This window comes from Mytilus californianus, unplaced genomic scaffold, assembly GCF_021869535.1.
Source record: "Mytilus californianus isolate M0D057914Y unplaced genomic scaffold, xbMytCali1.0.p SCAF_12, whole genome shotgun sequence".
Classification (NCBI taxonomy): domain Eukaryota; kingdom Metazoa; phylum Mollusca; class Bivalvia; order Mytilida; family Mytilidae; genus Mytilus; species Mytilus californianus.
Window position 1 is genome coordinate 17,236,965 of NW_026262604.1, and position 15,579 is coordinate 17,252,543.

The 15,579-nt window shown below is 29.7% G+C and overlaps 1 long non-coding RNA gene across 1 annotated transcript; it reads right to left on the minus strand.

Moving 5' to 3' along the window:
* Positions 1-6,535: 6,535 nt before the first annotated feature.
* Positions 6,536-7,186, minus strand: LOC127721470 (uncharacterized). The gene is made up of 3 exons (XR_007991263.1): positions 7,033-7,186; positions 6,767-6,808; positions 6,536-6,570 (listed from the first exon to the last, which is right to left on the minus strand). It is a non-coding gene; the product is annotated as an uncharacterized LOC127721470 (long non-coding RNA).
* Between the last annotated feature and the right edge of the window lie 8,393 nt (positions 7,187-15,579).

Sequence of the window (15,579 nt, forward strand, 5' to 3'; positions counted from 1 at the left end):
TTGTTTAACGTCCAGTGGCAAATATTTCATGCATGTTCAGGACGAGACCAAATTAACAATAAATACAATAGGTAGGTCCGGTAATACACGTCAACTGCCACGGGAAAATTAAGGTATATTGGATAGGGACAGAAATTTAGCCTTGCAACAGGCCACCTGCGGACCCCTCAAAGAGTTGCTACAAGGGTTCTACATTTTTTGTATTTTGTTTTATTTGAATAAAAAAACTTTTAATTACGCGACATTTTGATTTATGTAAACAATTGATAAACATTATACAAATCTATTCTATGTTTAGAATATATTGTTGATTTTATATTAGTTATTTTCAAAAGTTTATTGAAAGTCCGGAAATATTTCATATTGTATCCGTAACAACTTTTAAGTATTATAATGTCCAAGGGAGATAATGTGTAATTTATATTTGCCGGGAGAAATGTCTTTTGTTGATAAAGTAATTCTTTTCGAGTTAATTGAAAGCTACATAACAAAGACATGAAACCTAATATTCTACGTTATCTTCCTGTAAGCTGTGTTTTTATTTTTGTATATAGATTGCACATTTAGTTCATAAATTATGTTTTCGAAAGCGACACTTTTCCACAGGATTTCAGTTTGTTTACAAAATTGTTTGAACATTTTGAATTGACTTTAGAACTTATAAATAGATTGAATTTAATTAATTTTATTGTATTACACACACACACACAGAACTCATGACTAAAGTGAATATTTGTTGCCTAGCTAAATAGGTATATTCTTTAATTAATATTTTTCAAAAGAGTTAATACTGTTTAAGCATTATGCACAGTTATTTTACATACCAATTTATTCAGAAATACATTGTATTTGGTATTACATTTTACGCGATTAAATATTGAGATACATGAAGTATGCCAAAGATTTTATTAATTTAAAAAGTGTATTGTTTCCATAGCAACAAGTTATTATATAAAACATTTGAAATTAAGTTTCTTGTAGTTGAAATGATACGGTTTATTTTACATATTGTATTACGCATTAACCTGTACGTAAAGATATGTAAAGCTGTTTCACTTGATAAAATAGAGTTTGGGCAAGTGTTCTTTAAATAGTTAAAATCTGCATAGAGTTATGTCCCTTGACTTAGTTCCTATTTGAAATTCTCGATTTAGTATCAAGTGAGATTGCTATGTTCTTGTGTAAAATTTGTAAACTTTTTCATTAACTGATTTCCAAGAATAAACATCTTTATTTACTAGAACTTTTTCTCTGTTTTACACCAGGCGCTAAAAGTCATCAGACGTAGCTGAAAAGTCAGTACGACAAATATAATAGTCCCGAATAAGAATTTCTACGCATAACGATGCAATACATTCTTAACTAATGTATACTTTTTATTTGATTAAAATGCACTACAGAAAGGTAAACGGACAGAAAGTCATAGGACAAACAGTCACAGGACAAAACGTCACAGGAAATAAAGTCACAAATTTGATAGGACAACAAGTCACAAATAATTTGTTGTCTTGAAATATTTTCTTTGCATTACATATATTCACTTTTAAATTTCGGAAATTGTTCATAAGCCTTGATAAATGAAAAATTGTTAAATTTTAACCATGCAGAAAAGATATTTCTTGGCACAATGCAACCAATAAAGTACCAAGCCACTCTGACATTCTGTTTTTCATTACGAAGTTGCAAAATAATAGTTCAAGAAATTAACAAAAACTTTATTTTAAAATTAGTGTGTTCTTGTTCAAATAAAAAATAATCTCAAAACTGAATTGTAATTTTTGTCCTGGGACTTTTTGTCCGTAACTTTCTGTCCTTCATTATACCAATATATGCCTAGATATAAATTCAGTGATACATTGAAATGGTTAGTAGGGTGGCATCATCACCCTTTCAGGAGAAGTTAGAATAAATGTATCTTTGATATTTATTACAAACCGATTTACATATAACGGGGGGTACAAAATGTCACAGACAGAATATGTTCAGACGATTAGTGGATTCATTTACGCTTTTTTTTTTACGTTGCTGCAACTATTAAGGGAGCTACCATTTGAATTTTATGGGGGGCTAAGATGCAAAATTTTGTCCTACATTTGTTTTTAGTTGTAATCTCTGTCCTGCCTTTTCATTTTTCACTCTATTCGGTCCTGCCTTTTTTTCGTGAGTTTATCCTGATTTTTTTATACATAAATTGTCATCCTGCCTTTTTTAACTCAAAACTCTTGTCCTGCTTTTTTTCAATTTCATCCTAGCCTTTTTGTCGATGACAACAGTATTGAATCATTGTCTATGCATTATTTAATGCAGATAGCGTCAATATTTTTTTTTAGAAATTACCGGTATCAGATTTTTTGTTGCAAGGTTTTTTCCTAAAACCGTACTAATTTCTTTATGTTCTATATACTATAACATATTATTGTCGCTGTCAGTCTTCTTAATGTTGTAATATACCTGTATACTTAACAATCGGTCTCTAAAATCATTCTTCATTACATTAAGTTCAATATACGGAAAATATTTTTGTCAGTTTTGATCTTATTGAATCGTACTTACATTATAAATATTAAAATTCAATTCACAATTTTGATTGCCATTACACTATATTTTCATAGCATGCGACACAACATAACAATAGTAAAATAACCAATATCAACAAGATATACCTGTACAACATTATTCTATCACAGTGATGGTATTACTGCAATTAGTTGAAACAGACAACGTCAATAAATTTTTATTCATTTCCGGTATCAGAATTTTTTTGTCACAATAGGTCTACTGAAACCGTACTCATTACATTAGTTCAAAATACGGATAATACTTTGTCATTTTCGATTTTTTCAAACCGTACTCATATTATTGATAATATAATATACCTGTTGAAGAATAATCTTTTGTGGTATTAATGCAATAAATTGAAACAGGTAACGTCAATAATTTTTTAGCCATTTCCGGCATCAGAATTCTTTTGTCATTTATTACACAGAAAAATATTATTGTCAGTTTTAGTCTTCTTACACCGTACTTACAATAATAACAATTACATTTGTATGAGTATGCCGGCGAGTTCGGACGTGAACAATACTGCAGAAATAATGCACCAACATCGTCGAAATTTTCTTGTTCAATTTGTTTCAAGGTGACATTGCTTTATCTTTCCATCGTATATATTATTTTATGGTTTTTTTTTTATTAATGTAGCGGTTTTTCGGTCGTTTCCATGTCATCCAGAGATGACCCTTTCCCTTAATTTGTAAATTATTATTTTTCAGAAATTATATATATATAATAATATGCAGTATATTTTTTTCGTACCTGATTAAATAGTACCTTACCTGCTTCTCCCTGTCGGGGATATCATTTTTTTTACCATTCGTTTCCGTGAGTGAACTTAAGTTAATACAACAAATGAAAATAAAATGTTTTAAATGTTTGTCAATGAATTAAGAAATAGTTGTTCTTTACACACTACATCACATGAGATATTCATCTAGCAGTCCGGTGGAATGTTTTCAAATTCACCCTCAATATTGTAACTACATTTTACTTTCTTTAAATGGTATTCCCGATTCATCAACTTGCGTGTTTTCGTTTTTTGTCCAACGACGACGGAAATTGGTGCTCCTACGTGTTGCTCTGTACAGTTGTCATTGATCATCTATTGCATGTTAAAACCTTTTTTTTTTTATGTATTTGTGAGGGATATAACCCGCAAGGGTGACTGGGGAATAGAAGTATGGTCACCATTGGTCTTCCTCCGACAGGCAGTAAAACCCTTGCTTAAGTGGGGCGTCCGTTTGGTTGTGCGGGATGTACAAATTTGCAGACACGTCCGGTCAGAATGGGTTCGTTATGAAAATTGTTTAAGATCAATTAAATCGGCGTCCCATAAATTATTCAACCTCGTGGTATACACTCTTATTCTTTTAAAAGAACGACGAGGTGTTTTTTGTAAACTGTAATTATCTTAAGAATTCAACCACCGTTTAATTTGATGTCTACCAACTTTTTTCCCATCTGCATTTACGACATGATACAGTTTTTCGGTAGAAGCATATGAAGCTGGTCCACCAACATCATAGTTGTATTTACTTAGGAGAGTATCTAGTTCCTCATTCATACATAACTCAATTTGAACTGAATGTATATCTCGCTAATTAATTTTTAAGTAAAGTTTCACATATGAATCGGAAAAGAAGTGTAAAAAGATGGGGTGGGGAAAAAAACCCAGTGTTTCAATAACTGAAATTAACATGTCTTTTGATTTCAGATATAAAAAAAAGTTAAGAAAAAAAAACTTTTCATTAGGGATTGTAAATATTTGCATCTTTTTCGTTTCTTTTCTATTCGTATATAAATCTCTACCTAAAAAAATATACCACTGCATCATTAAATAAGAAATATAAAAAAAAAATGTTTACATAATTTATTACAAAATTTATCACAAAAATAATGTTGATTTCCATAAAATAAAGTCTTCCATTCCATTCCGTCTTTTATTCGAATACTTAGTAGTCTATTTCTGTAAAATACAACAAAATTAATTAGTCAAAAATCATCACTTTACCAAAACTCAACACTATAGTATTATATTTAAATCGCGTGACATTTTACATGACATAATCGGAAAAAGAAAGAAAAAATGGTCGCCATGTTGCTTTTGAGTTTGTTTTTTGCATTCAAAGTGTTTTAAATGTAGGAGATGTACATATATCATCTTGCTATAGAGTGGAAGATTTTAAAGATTGTTCGAGGGAAACAGAAGAGAGCTTTCAGGGAGAGGTAGCAGATGATGTTGTAAACATAAGCTTTAACCATATACAGAGCAAAGATTAACTTGAAGATGTGAAATTTACGAAGCATGTTATCATAATGTTGGAAGAATCGTTGAATTTGTGTGGTGATATTAATCATAAACTGATGATGGTAGATGGGAAAATGCGTACAGTAAGTCTACATTAATTTTATTTGAGTGGTAAAATATAACACAATAAAAAAATTTGCATGAATATTCATGAAAGACTTCTAGTTATAATTAAGCCAGGCGATAAGTTAACATTTCTAGAATTAATATGAATCTCCCCGGTTCTCGTGTATAGTAGATCAGTGAATGAAATATCTAAAATTACAACATGGTTAAACTTCAACCGTTATTAATAACAATGACTGTCTTCATAACGAAGTCCCCCCCCCCCCCTGGGGTGACTGGGGAATAGAAGTATGGTCACCATTGGTCTTCCTCCGACCGGCGGTAAAACCCTCGGCAAAGTGGGGCGTCCGTTTGGCTGTGCGAGATGTACAAATTTGCAGCCACGTCCGGTCAGAATGGGGACGTTGAATCCGACGCCTCGTGTAAAGAGTGTCACGCTCTTTGCACGTTAAGAGCCCTTTCAACAACTCTTTGAGGGGTCCGTAGGTGACCTGTTGCAAGGCTAAATTTCTGTCCCTATCCAATATACCCTCATTTCCCGTGGCAGTCTAAATTTCTCCGACCTCAATCCCAGACGCCTCTATTACAGAACCTACATATTATATTTATTGTTAATTTGTTTTCGTCCTGAATATGCATGAAATATTTGCCACGGGACGTTAAGCAACCAACAATCAATCATAACGAAGTTTATATACCTTGTTCCTCATCTAAGTCGATTCATCTTCCCTGTCATTTCTCTTTCTCTTATTATAGTATACATGCATATTCTACTTCTCAACCCATAATTTACATCATTTTCATCATCTGAAATGGTGTTTATCAACTTCCTCTTCTTGTTCTGTAGAATAAAAAGTATCATTATTAGCTATAATTTATTAAACATTTATCATGTTTATATATAAACAAAATGTATTAACAAAAACTTGGAAGTAAGGTATTAAAAACACCTTTTGTTTTCATTTACTCATTTTTTTTTATTTGCTTTACAATTATTTGTTTATTTGGTGAATCTGTTTTTTTTTTCTTTCTTCTTTTTATTACAAAAGCGGTGCTTAAAAGTGGCGTTAAAACACCAAAAATCAAATCAATCTTTTTATTACGTATTACCAAAAATCAAGATGTACTTACTAATGATGGTTTGGAGTCTACATTTTGACCCCCCCCCCCCCTGGCATGACTCAGGTTGGTTAAATCAAGCTGTTGAATAGAAATTTAAAAAAACATTTAAACATTCGCACATGATAAAAAAAAACAATAAAGCATGCAATGGTTATTTTATTTTTTACTTTAACCCTTTCTTAATTATATTGTTAACATTGTATAAATTGTATAACTTATAATGAGTTAAATCTATACATACACAGTTAGGATCTTTCTCTTCCTCTTTTGTCAAGTCTATTAATAAAATAAACATGTATAGCTTTAAAATAGGAATATACAATCTTTCATGATGAAAATTAACTTTACACATATACTTTAAATTGACATATTAATTTTCTGAAAGCTGATATTTACAAGCAATACTAAGTTTATAAATAATTCATATGGAGTTGAAAACAGATTTGCAACTTATAATGAGTTAAATCTATACATACACAGTGAGGATCTTTCTCTTCCTCTATTGTCAAGTCTATCATCTACAAAATAAACATGTAGAACTTTAAAATAAAAATATACAATCTTTTATGATGAAAATTTACTTTACACATATACTTAAAATTGACATATTAATTTTCTGAAAGCTGATATTTACAAGCAATACTAAATTTATAAATAATTCATATGGAGTTGAAAACAGATTTGCAACTTATAATGAGTTAAATCTATACATACACAGTAAGGATCTTTCTCTTCCTCTTTTGTCAAGTCTATCATCTACAAAATAAACATGTATAGCTTTAAAATAAGAATATACAATCTTTTATGATGAAGATGAAAATTAATTTTACACATATACTTTAAATTGACATATTAATTCTCTGAAAGCTGATATTTACAAGCAATACTAAATTTATAATCAATTCATATGGAGTTGAAAACAGATTTGCTTATCTATATATAGTTTTCATTCATTAAAATGAATGAATATGCACACTTACAACAATATCCTGGGGCTTGCTTCTCTCCTGCATCTGTAAAATTAAAGAATCCCGGTGGAACGCTATCCTTCAAACATTTTCACAGGGTAAAGATGAGGGAGAAATGACTACATTAAAAATTCGTGGATGTAAGTATTTTTAGTTTTGAAATTATAAATATAAATTTCTATTAATCACGTTGATAAAAAGTGTAATCGCTTTGAGCGTGAGAAAAGATGAAAAATAGATTTAAGAGAACTAGTTGTGAAAATCATGTATTTTCATACAAAATTTTTTTATACTTTTCAGATGTGGAAAATACAGAGGGAAAAGATAATGAAATTTATGTTATATTGTTAGGTGTACTCTCATTTGTTTGTATATTTATTATTTTTGTTTTTATGATATTGTATAGGAAACATATATGTTAAATGTTATAGTCATAATATTCTTGCCCCCCAAGGGTGACTGGGGAATAGAAGTATGGTCACCATTGGTCTTCCTCCGACCGGCCGTAAAACCCTTGCTAAAGTGGGGCGTCCGTTTGACTGTGCGGGATGTACAAATTTGCAGCCACGTCCGGTCAGAATGGGGACGTTAAATCCGATGCCTCGTGTAAAGAGAGTTCCACGTTCTTTGCACGTTAAGAACCCTTGCAACAACTCTTTGAGGGGTCCGTAGGTGACCTGTTGCAAGGCTAAATTTCTGTCCCTATCCAATATACCCTCATTTCCCGTGGCAGTCTAAATTTCTCCGACCTTAATCCCGGAAGCCCCTTTCACAGAACCTACCTATTATATTAATTGTTAACTTGTTCTCGTCCTGAATATGCATGAAATATTTGCCACTGGACGTTAAGCAACCAACAATCAATCAATCATAATATTCTTCCTTCAAACGTAGACACAGTTTCACTTAGAAGAATGCTTAGCATTACTTCATTGACAAGTGATAATAAAATTTTTTTTCGTGTGAAATGGAACGAAAATGTAAGTAAGGTTTTTTTATATAAATTAGGTTAGCTTTATTTACAGTTAAACTTCTTTTTATTTCAGATATTTTGTCATCCTTAACAGTAATAATATTGGGACTTATCCCCATGAGGCAGAGTGTCAAAGACTTGCTAATACATTCTATATAAAAGGTTTTCACAATAGCTATTAATAGAAGTTTGAACTACAATGCATTTATCAATCTTATATATCAGTTATTAATTATATTTTTGTGCGGGATGTACAAATTTGCAGCCACGTCCGGTCAGAATGGGGACGTTAAATCCGATGCCTCGTGTAAAGAGAGTGCCACGCTCTTTGCACGTTAAGAACCCTTGCAACAACTCTTTGAGGGGTCTGTAGGTGACCTGTTACAAGGCTAAATTTCTGTCCATATCCAATATACTCCATTTCAAGTGGCAGTCTAAATTTCTCCGACCTTAATCCCGCACGCCCCTCTTGTATTTATTATTAACTTGTTCTCGTCCTGAATATGCATGAAATATTTGCCATTGGACGTTAAGCAACCAACAATCAATAATCAATCTTAATTATATTTTTCATTATTTTATTCAGAAAAGAAAACCTTTACGTAGGAGCAACAGACGTCGTGTTGCTCCAAATACATTAATTTATAATCAGTTTTGAGTTTTGAAATGTTATAGTGTACACACTCAATTCTAGTTTCATGGATAAATTTTCACTTTCCTACTATTTCAAAAGTTATTTAAGTATTCATTGGAATTAAACCAAAATATTCTATTCTTTTTTAACTGTGAAAAAAACTTACCTTAACATCTTGAACCAATGACGACAGCTGTAACAGACATTTCTCAATCATAACTATTTTGATGATGTTCTTATTTGAATTCATTTTCTTTTTTTTTTACAGTTTGCAACTAATTAACGTATGATTATCAAACAAGTGTTAAGATGTATTTATTAGTACTTCACATCCTGGATTAAGTGAATGGGAGGGGTATAAGGAATTATCTATACTAAGGGTGGAATAATGGAGATGATTTTTTTTTAATCCTCATTTTTTTTTCATATATCAATTATCTAATCTCTTTGTATTTGAAAGAAACAATACAAGTTGTTATTTGTAGGTGGGGTCTAATTTTATTTACTCAATCTTTTATTTGCTGTTGTGAAAAAACACCTCATTATTTATTATGATAAAAGATAAAATTATTGTGTGAAAGAAAGGTGATTGATTGATTAGAAATTCCCCTTCCCTCATTTGTTTACACTTTTAGTCAATTAATTTTTAAGAATTAAATTGTCTGAAGACTATTAACTTAGAAAGTTTTTCATACATCTATATAATTAACAAGTTTGTTGTATAGTGCTATAAAAAGATATATGACATCACTAATTCAATTTCCCGTGGCAGTCTAAATTTCTCCTACCTTAATCCCTTAATCTATTACAGAACCTACCTATTGTATTTATTGTGAACTTGTTCTCGGTCTGAATATGCATGAAATATTTGCCACTGGACGTTAAGCAACCAACAATCAATCAATCAATCACTAATTCAATGATAATGAAATTCTCACCCCTTAATTAAAACATAAGGTTGTCTCCCTTCAAGGTTGCATGCTTTTTTGTTTTTATCTTGAAATAGTAATATGCTACTCAGAGAAAACAAGTTTTTTTATATAGTTATGTAATTAACATGTTGTTTTTTGTTTTTTTGTTTTTTTGTCTGTATAGTGCTATAAACAAGATATATGATATCTATATTGCAATGGTAATTAACTACTCAAAACTTTTATTAACACATAAAGTTGTCTCCCTTTAAGGTTGTGTGCTTTTTTCTATTTGAATTTGAAATAGTAATATGTTACTCAGGGAAAAAAAGTTTTTTTAAATAGCTATGTAATATAGATGTTGTTTTTTTTTTCTTTTTTTTTTTGCATAGTGTTATAAAAGAAAGATAATATTATGTATTAATAATTAACTTCTCAAACTGATAATTTTGTGTGTGTGTGTGTGTGTCTAATTTACTGTTTCAAAACTATATTATGAATATCTGTAAAAAAAAATATGATGCAGTTTATCTTCTTTTTTTTACTTTTTATAATACACAATGTTGGAAAGATATATCTTGTGTGTATATGTAAAGTTATGTAAATATGTTACACCCAACCAGTAAAGTTTATGTTTATTAATAGTGTTTGCATTTTAAAAATGTTTCTTATGTGATATGTTATTACAATCATGGTGCACTTTAAAAACATATTTGTCTTTAAATTGGCACTAAGGTTAGGGGACTCATAATTGAATTTTGAACTATTTTCATTAGTTTGCTTAATATGATTATACATGCATTTTTCTTGTCATTATGTTAATGTTGTTTTTGTCACAAATCGTATAAGTTGGTTTATATGGCAATACAAGTTTGATTTGATTTGATTTGATTTAATGAATGTTTTTTGTATATATATACTTTTAATATAAAAACACTTTTAATATATAAATACATTGTTATATGCTATGTAAAACCCAAAATAATAGTATTAATGTATTTCTAAAAATTAAAAAATATTTAATTGATGACATTTATTATAATTTAGACTGGAAAAAATAAAACTTTTATTTTCACTTTGCAAATTCATAAAGTATACCACCATACAGTATTTTTTTATATTAATAAAATAAGTTGATAACAATTATACTTTTGTGTGTTAGATATTTTATCTCATTGTTTTGTTAGTAGTTAATCTTCACTGCAGAGAAACACATACTTTCAGGATATTGCGAGCTCTTAATTGGTGGTGATTTCAATGTTATAAAATTTTTACTTTCCTTTATTTGCTATTACTAAGAATAAGTCTATGATTTAAGGAAGTTGTCTGGAATAGGGATTTCGTTGATTGACATCATCACATTATTAGACAAAAAACAAAAATAACCACCATAGTCTGATAGTTTAATTGTTTGTGTTGAATAAAATTAATATTCAACACAGTCTTGAAAGTTCTCTTTTTACACAATGTTTATTGTTATTTGTCTCTTTTTTTCTTTTTTTCTAACGTGTTCACATTCAGCTAATAGTTCATTTTTCAGTGTTGTAGTTGTATCCGATTGAAACAGTTGTCTTCTCATTCAATTTAAATAAATCCCATAGGTATGTGGATAGTTTTAAGAAAGTTATAAAAGTGTATATATCCATTCGGTGGTTGTTTGCATCCATAAGGAATGACAACATCCCGCAATAAGTCAACAATATGAGTGTTTGGTATAGTTTCGTTGTTAATCTGAATTTCTCCTCGTTTGTTCCAACTAATTGATGGTTGAGTCTGAAGAAAGTTCAATAGTTTTTTCCCCTTCTCTCTATATTTCACTGGTATGGTCAGCTCGATTAAAGTGTTCATTTCATGGTCAGAATTTTCATTTTCGGTTATTAATTCCTCCTTGGGTTAAAATTCTTCCCTAGAACAAGTTTGTTTGCTGCTTTCATTGTTTTCTGTTTGTACTATACTTACATATCTATGTTTCTATAATTTCTCTTGTCATTTTTTAATTGTTTCAAGTATAGGTTTTACAATAATAGGAATAATGCTATGATATTTCAGAAACAATTTTTTTCTTTAATACGTGATGTCTCTCTGTGTGTTATTTTCCGAATGATACTTTTATATTTCCTGAGTTACTTTCTAACTGATCGGCTAACTAAAAGTTGAAGTTGTTTGTTGTTCATGGTCTTCAACAATGCAATTTTCTGTTCTTCGTCACATGTAATTAAAAGCGATAAAAGTGTACATGGGCTAAAACTTGTTTACTCATTTTGGAACAAAAATTACTGGATCTTCTCCTTTGAAAATATTTGTTCTCAATAAATATGTTTTATCTGTATGCGTTGACAAATCGATAATCAAATAACCAAACCTACTAGAAACTGCCTTTTAATTGACCTGGGAGAATCTGTCTTCCTAAAACTGATAACTGATGTTTGTCACGTTGGTTTTTTAGACATATTATGTATGATGCGCAGGCATGGGGCGAATTACATTGCAATGTAATGCATTATATTACAATGACTTTGACAAAACCATGCATTAAATTACAATTACATGTATTTATCAAAGTAATGCATTAAATTACAATTACTTTTGCAAAGTAATGCATTGAATTACACATTACATTTGTAAATTTTATTATCAAGTGAAAAGAAAAATCAAACATTTAGAAAAACAACACGAAGTCACAATAGATTCTAGCATATGCAGTAATTGTTCCGTGTTTTGAATTTATGGATACATGTAAAAAGTCTATTCAATAAGATTATTACATTTTAACATCATAAGGATTTCGAAGGTTTCATGTAGAATGATATTTCTGACTACCCGACTGTTTCGTGGATCTGCGCAAAAAATTTATTCCACCTTATTACAATACAAATCCATCAGAGATCAAGATGATTGGAATGCTGTCAAATTGCAATGTAAAGTTATATCGTAATATTTGCAGATATATCAAAAACATTATCAAGTATTTATAATTATTCACTTATTAATACCTATTTAAATACTCACAAATTCATGACATTGTGTTAAATCCAAATGACAGATATACTTTAAACTGACTGTATTGTATACAAATGAAAGTGCCACGAGAATCATGTGATTGTTAAATGTGTGTTAGCACCTGTTGTCGTACATGTAATGTTTTTCATAATTGTATTATAACTACTGTATAGATATTTTGTTTTGTTTATGTATGTATGTATGTATATTGACCTCTTGTACACTGTTGTGTCTGTGGATAATAAAACTTTGAATCTTGATAACAAAACCTATAAGTTGATTGCTCTTCTATCTTTGGTTTTAATGTTTAAAGGTATACATCTCTGTGTTTTCTCGAAAAAGAAATTACAGAGATGAAGTTTAATACTTATTTTAACTTAATGTTAACTTTAATTTTATAAATATACATTTGTTTTTTTTAATTTCAATCAAAATATTTACTGAGAATTTCTCCCCTAATTATAAAATAAACATAGAGCTTAATTTATGACCAAGTGACAAAATGGTGAAAAGATTGATTGTAAAACAAACTAATTAGTGTTTTATGACAATGTTCAATTACCTGTTATTTAATCATGTGATCTTTTGACAACAATGGAACACTTTTACAGTAATGCTTTTCAAATATCAATCTTTTATGCAGGAAAATGTATAAAAGAAAATGAAAAAAAAGAAAAAAGAACTCAATCTGATATACAGTGTTGTGCTATTCATTTAGAATTGTAATTTGGTCATTCTAGTATTTATACCACTTTATTTTTTTCTTTTCAAGTTCTACCTGGGGCAAGGCTTACTCCGAATTCTCTCAGGTGATTTATGTAAAGTGTAATAAATAAATAGAAAATAAAAAAAATCAATATTCAAATGATTATGTTCTTAGTCAATAAAAAAATCTTAAATTCTGCTTCAGTTTAATCTCCAACAATCTGTTAAAGATATATAGTATGTGAAAAAAGTAATGCCATGTAATGCAATGTAATGCATGAAATTACACAACTTTTATATTACAATTACATGTAATGCAAAAATTGCTGCATTACACATTACATGCAATTACTTGGAAAAATGTAATGCATTACCATGCATTACAATTACAAATTTGCATTACCCCATGCCTGATTTTGCGTTTAACGAAATAGTACGTATGCATTTTCCAGGAGGGAAAAGATTTTGCATTAGAAACAAAACTGTTATATTACAATGATGAGATTTGACGGTGAAACGATTTAATACATCACTAGTGTTTAAAGCTTGACATAATAAATCATCACGACAAAGAATCATGTGTTCTTTATTTTCTGACCATTTATCAGGTAAACCTTCGTGAAAAGTTATGTTTCTAACTTTCTTTCCATCTCTGAAAACAAATCCTGATTTGCAGAGTAACAATAAATGGTTTTCTTTGGTATTTTGGTAAACAGGTATTCAGATTGAGCCAGGATTTTATATGTAAGCATCGTTTTTCCTGACTGAGTAGGTCCAACTATTTGTATACAACACGGTGATTGAAACTGCAAAAGCACTTTCTCCTGGTCTTCACACATTTTTGTTTGTTTGTTGTCTAAACCTTAAGGATGTTCGCTTGTCATGTTTTGGAATTTTTGTCAGATTTCGGAATCCTCTGGTTTTATCAATTTGAATGCCTTTAAACAATTTGCCCATTGACCCCCATTTTTCTTTTTATAAATCTTTTACATGTATGATAAGCCATCTGTTAAAGTCTAATAAAATTTTAATAATTTTTTAATAGTTTTTGAGAACTTAAATTTGTCAATGATTAAGCTACGAAAAGTCAAGAGAGAACATTTTCCCGCCAAAATTTCAATGGCTAATATCTCGAAAACAAGTACATTGACTACATTTTTTTTGCTCTTTTGATTCCTTTATTAATTCCCTATCAATATAAACTAGTGTTTTGAAAAGCTTATTATGTTGAAACTGAGAAGCGAACTCCCTTAATTGTCTTATGGATTGTGTTTTTTTTTTTATTTTTCAAGGTATTTGTTTGTTTTATATACTGTTATTTCTAACTTGTTTTAGTTTTTTTTTTTTTTTTGAAAAAGAAAAAAGAAAATACATCACCAGAAAGAAAAAAAAAGAATCAAAATACATCACCAGAAAAAAAAATCAAAATACTACAACTGAAAAAAAAAACAACAAGTACACAATATAGTGCAACAAATGAAGTAAAATACGGATGCAACCTAATGATTCCGGAATGAAAAAGCGGATATTAACGAACGATTCCGTAAATGATCGGATAATGACTTTACATTCGGAAATAAACGAATGTTTCCGACTACTACCGGAAATAAATATGCATACGGAAATAAACGAATGATTACAAAAACAATCGAAATGATATAAACGAACATGAAGTCATTTCTAGTCTTTACCGGAAATATAATTTTTTCATTAAAAAATAAATACACAACGAAAAATGTTCATATCAGTACACAAATTTATTCAATGAAATATACACGTATTTATATATAATACAATCTTGTTGTGTGAAACGTCCTTCAAGTTTTACTTTCCTTTCCTTTAAATTATAAAAAGTCTCTTTCATTTTTTCTGATCGAAGTGTATCCATGAAAAACACATGAAGAATGAAAAAGTTTTAAACGACACTATTTTCCAAGTTCAATGTTTTCACATTTTCTCTGTATTTTCCTAGTATGTGACTGTATTTAAATTCACAATACGCCTGTTCAAAATGTTTTTCAAGTTTATCCAGTTCACTGTCCATCAAAAAATTGTGTCTATGTTGTGATTCATGTTCAACTTTGTATCCCTGGCAAAACTTCTTTGATAATAGTTAATTGTTGGACCATTTCTTCTAATAATTCAGCAAAAAAAACCAAACAATAATACAGTTGAAAGTAGCCTTTTTCCCATACCGTCGTTAATGTCCACCATTATACTATCAGTGTTCGTCTATAAATGAATGAAGAAATAAGATGCTTTCCTTTAGATTACACAGTTTCGTCCATTTTTCTTTACTGATCAGAATCTTTTTTCCTTTAATAACAAGCTGCAAT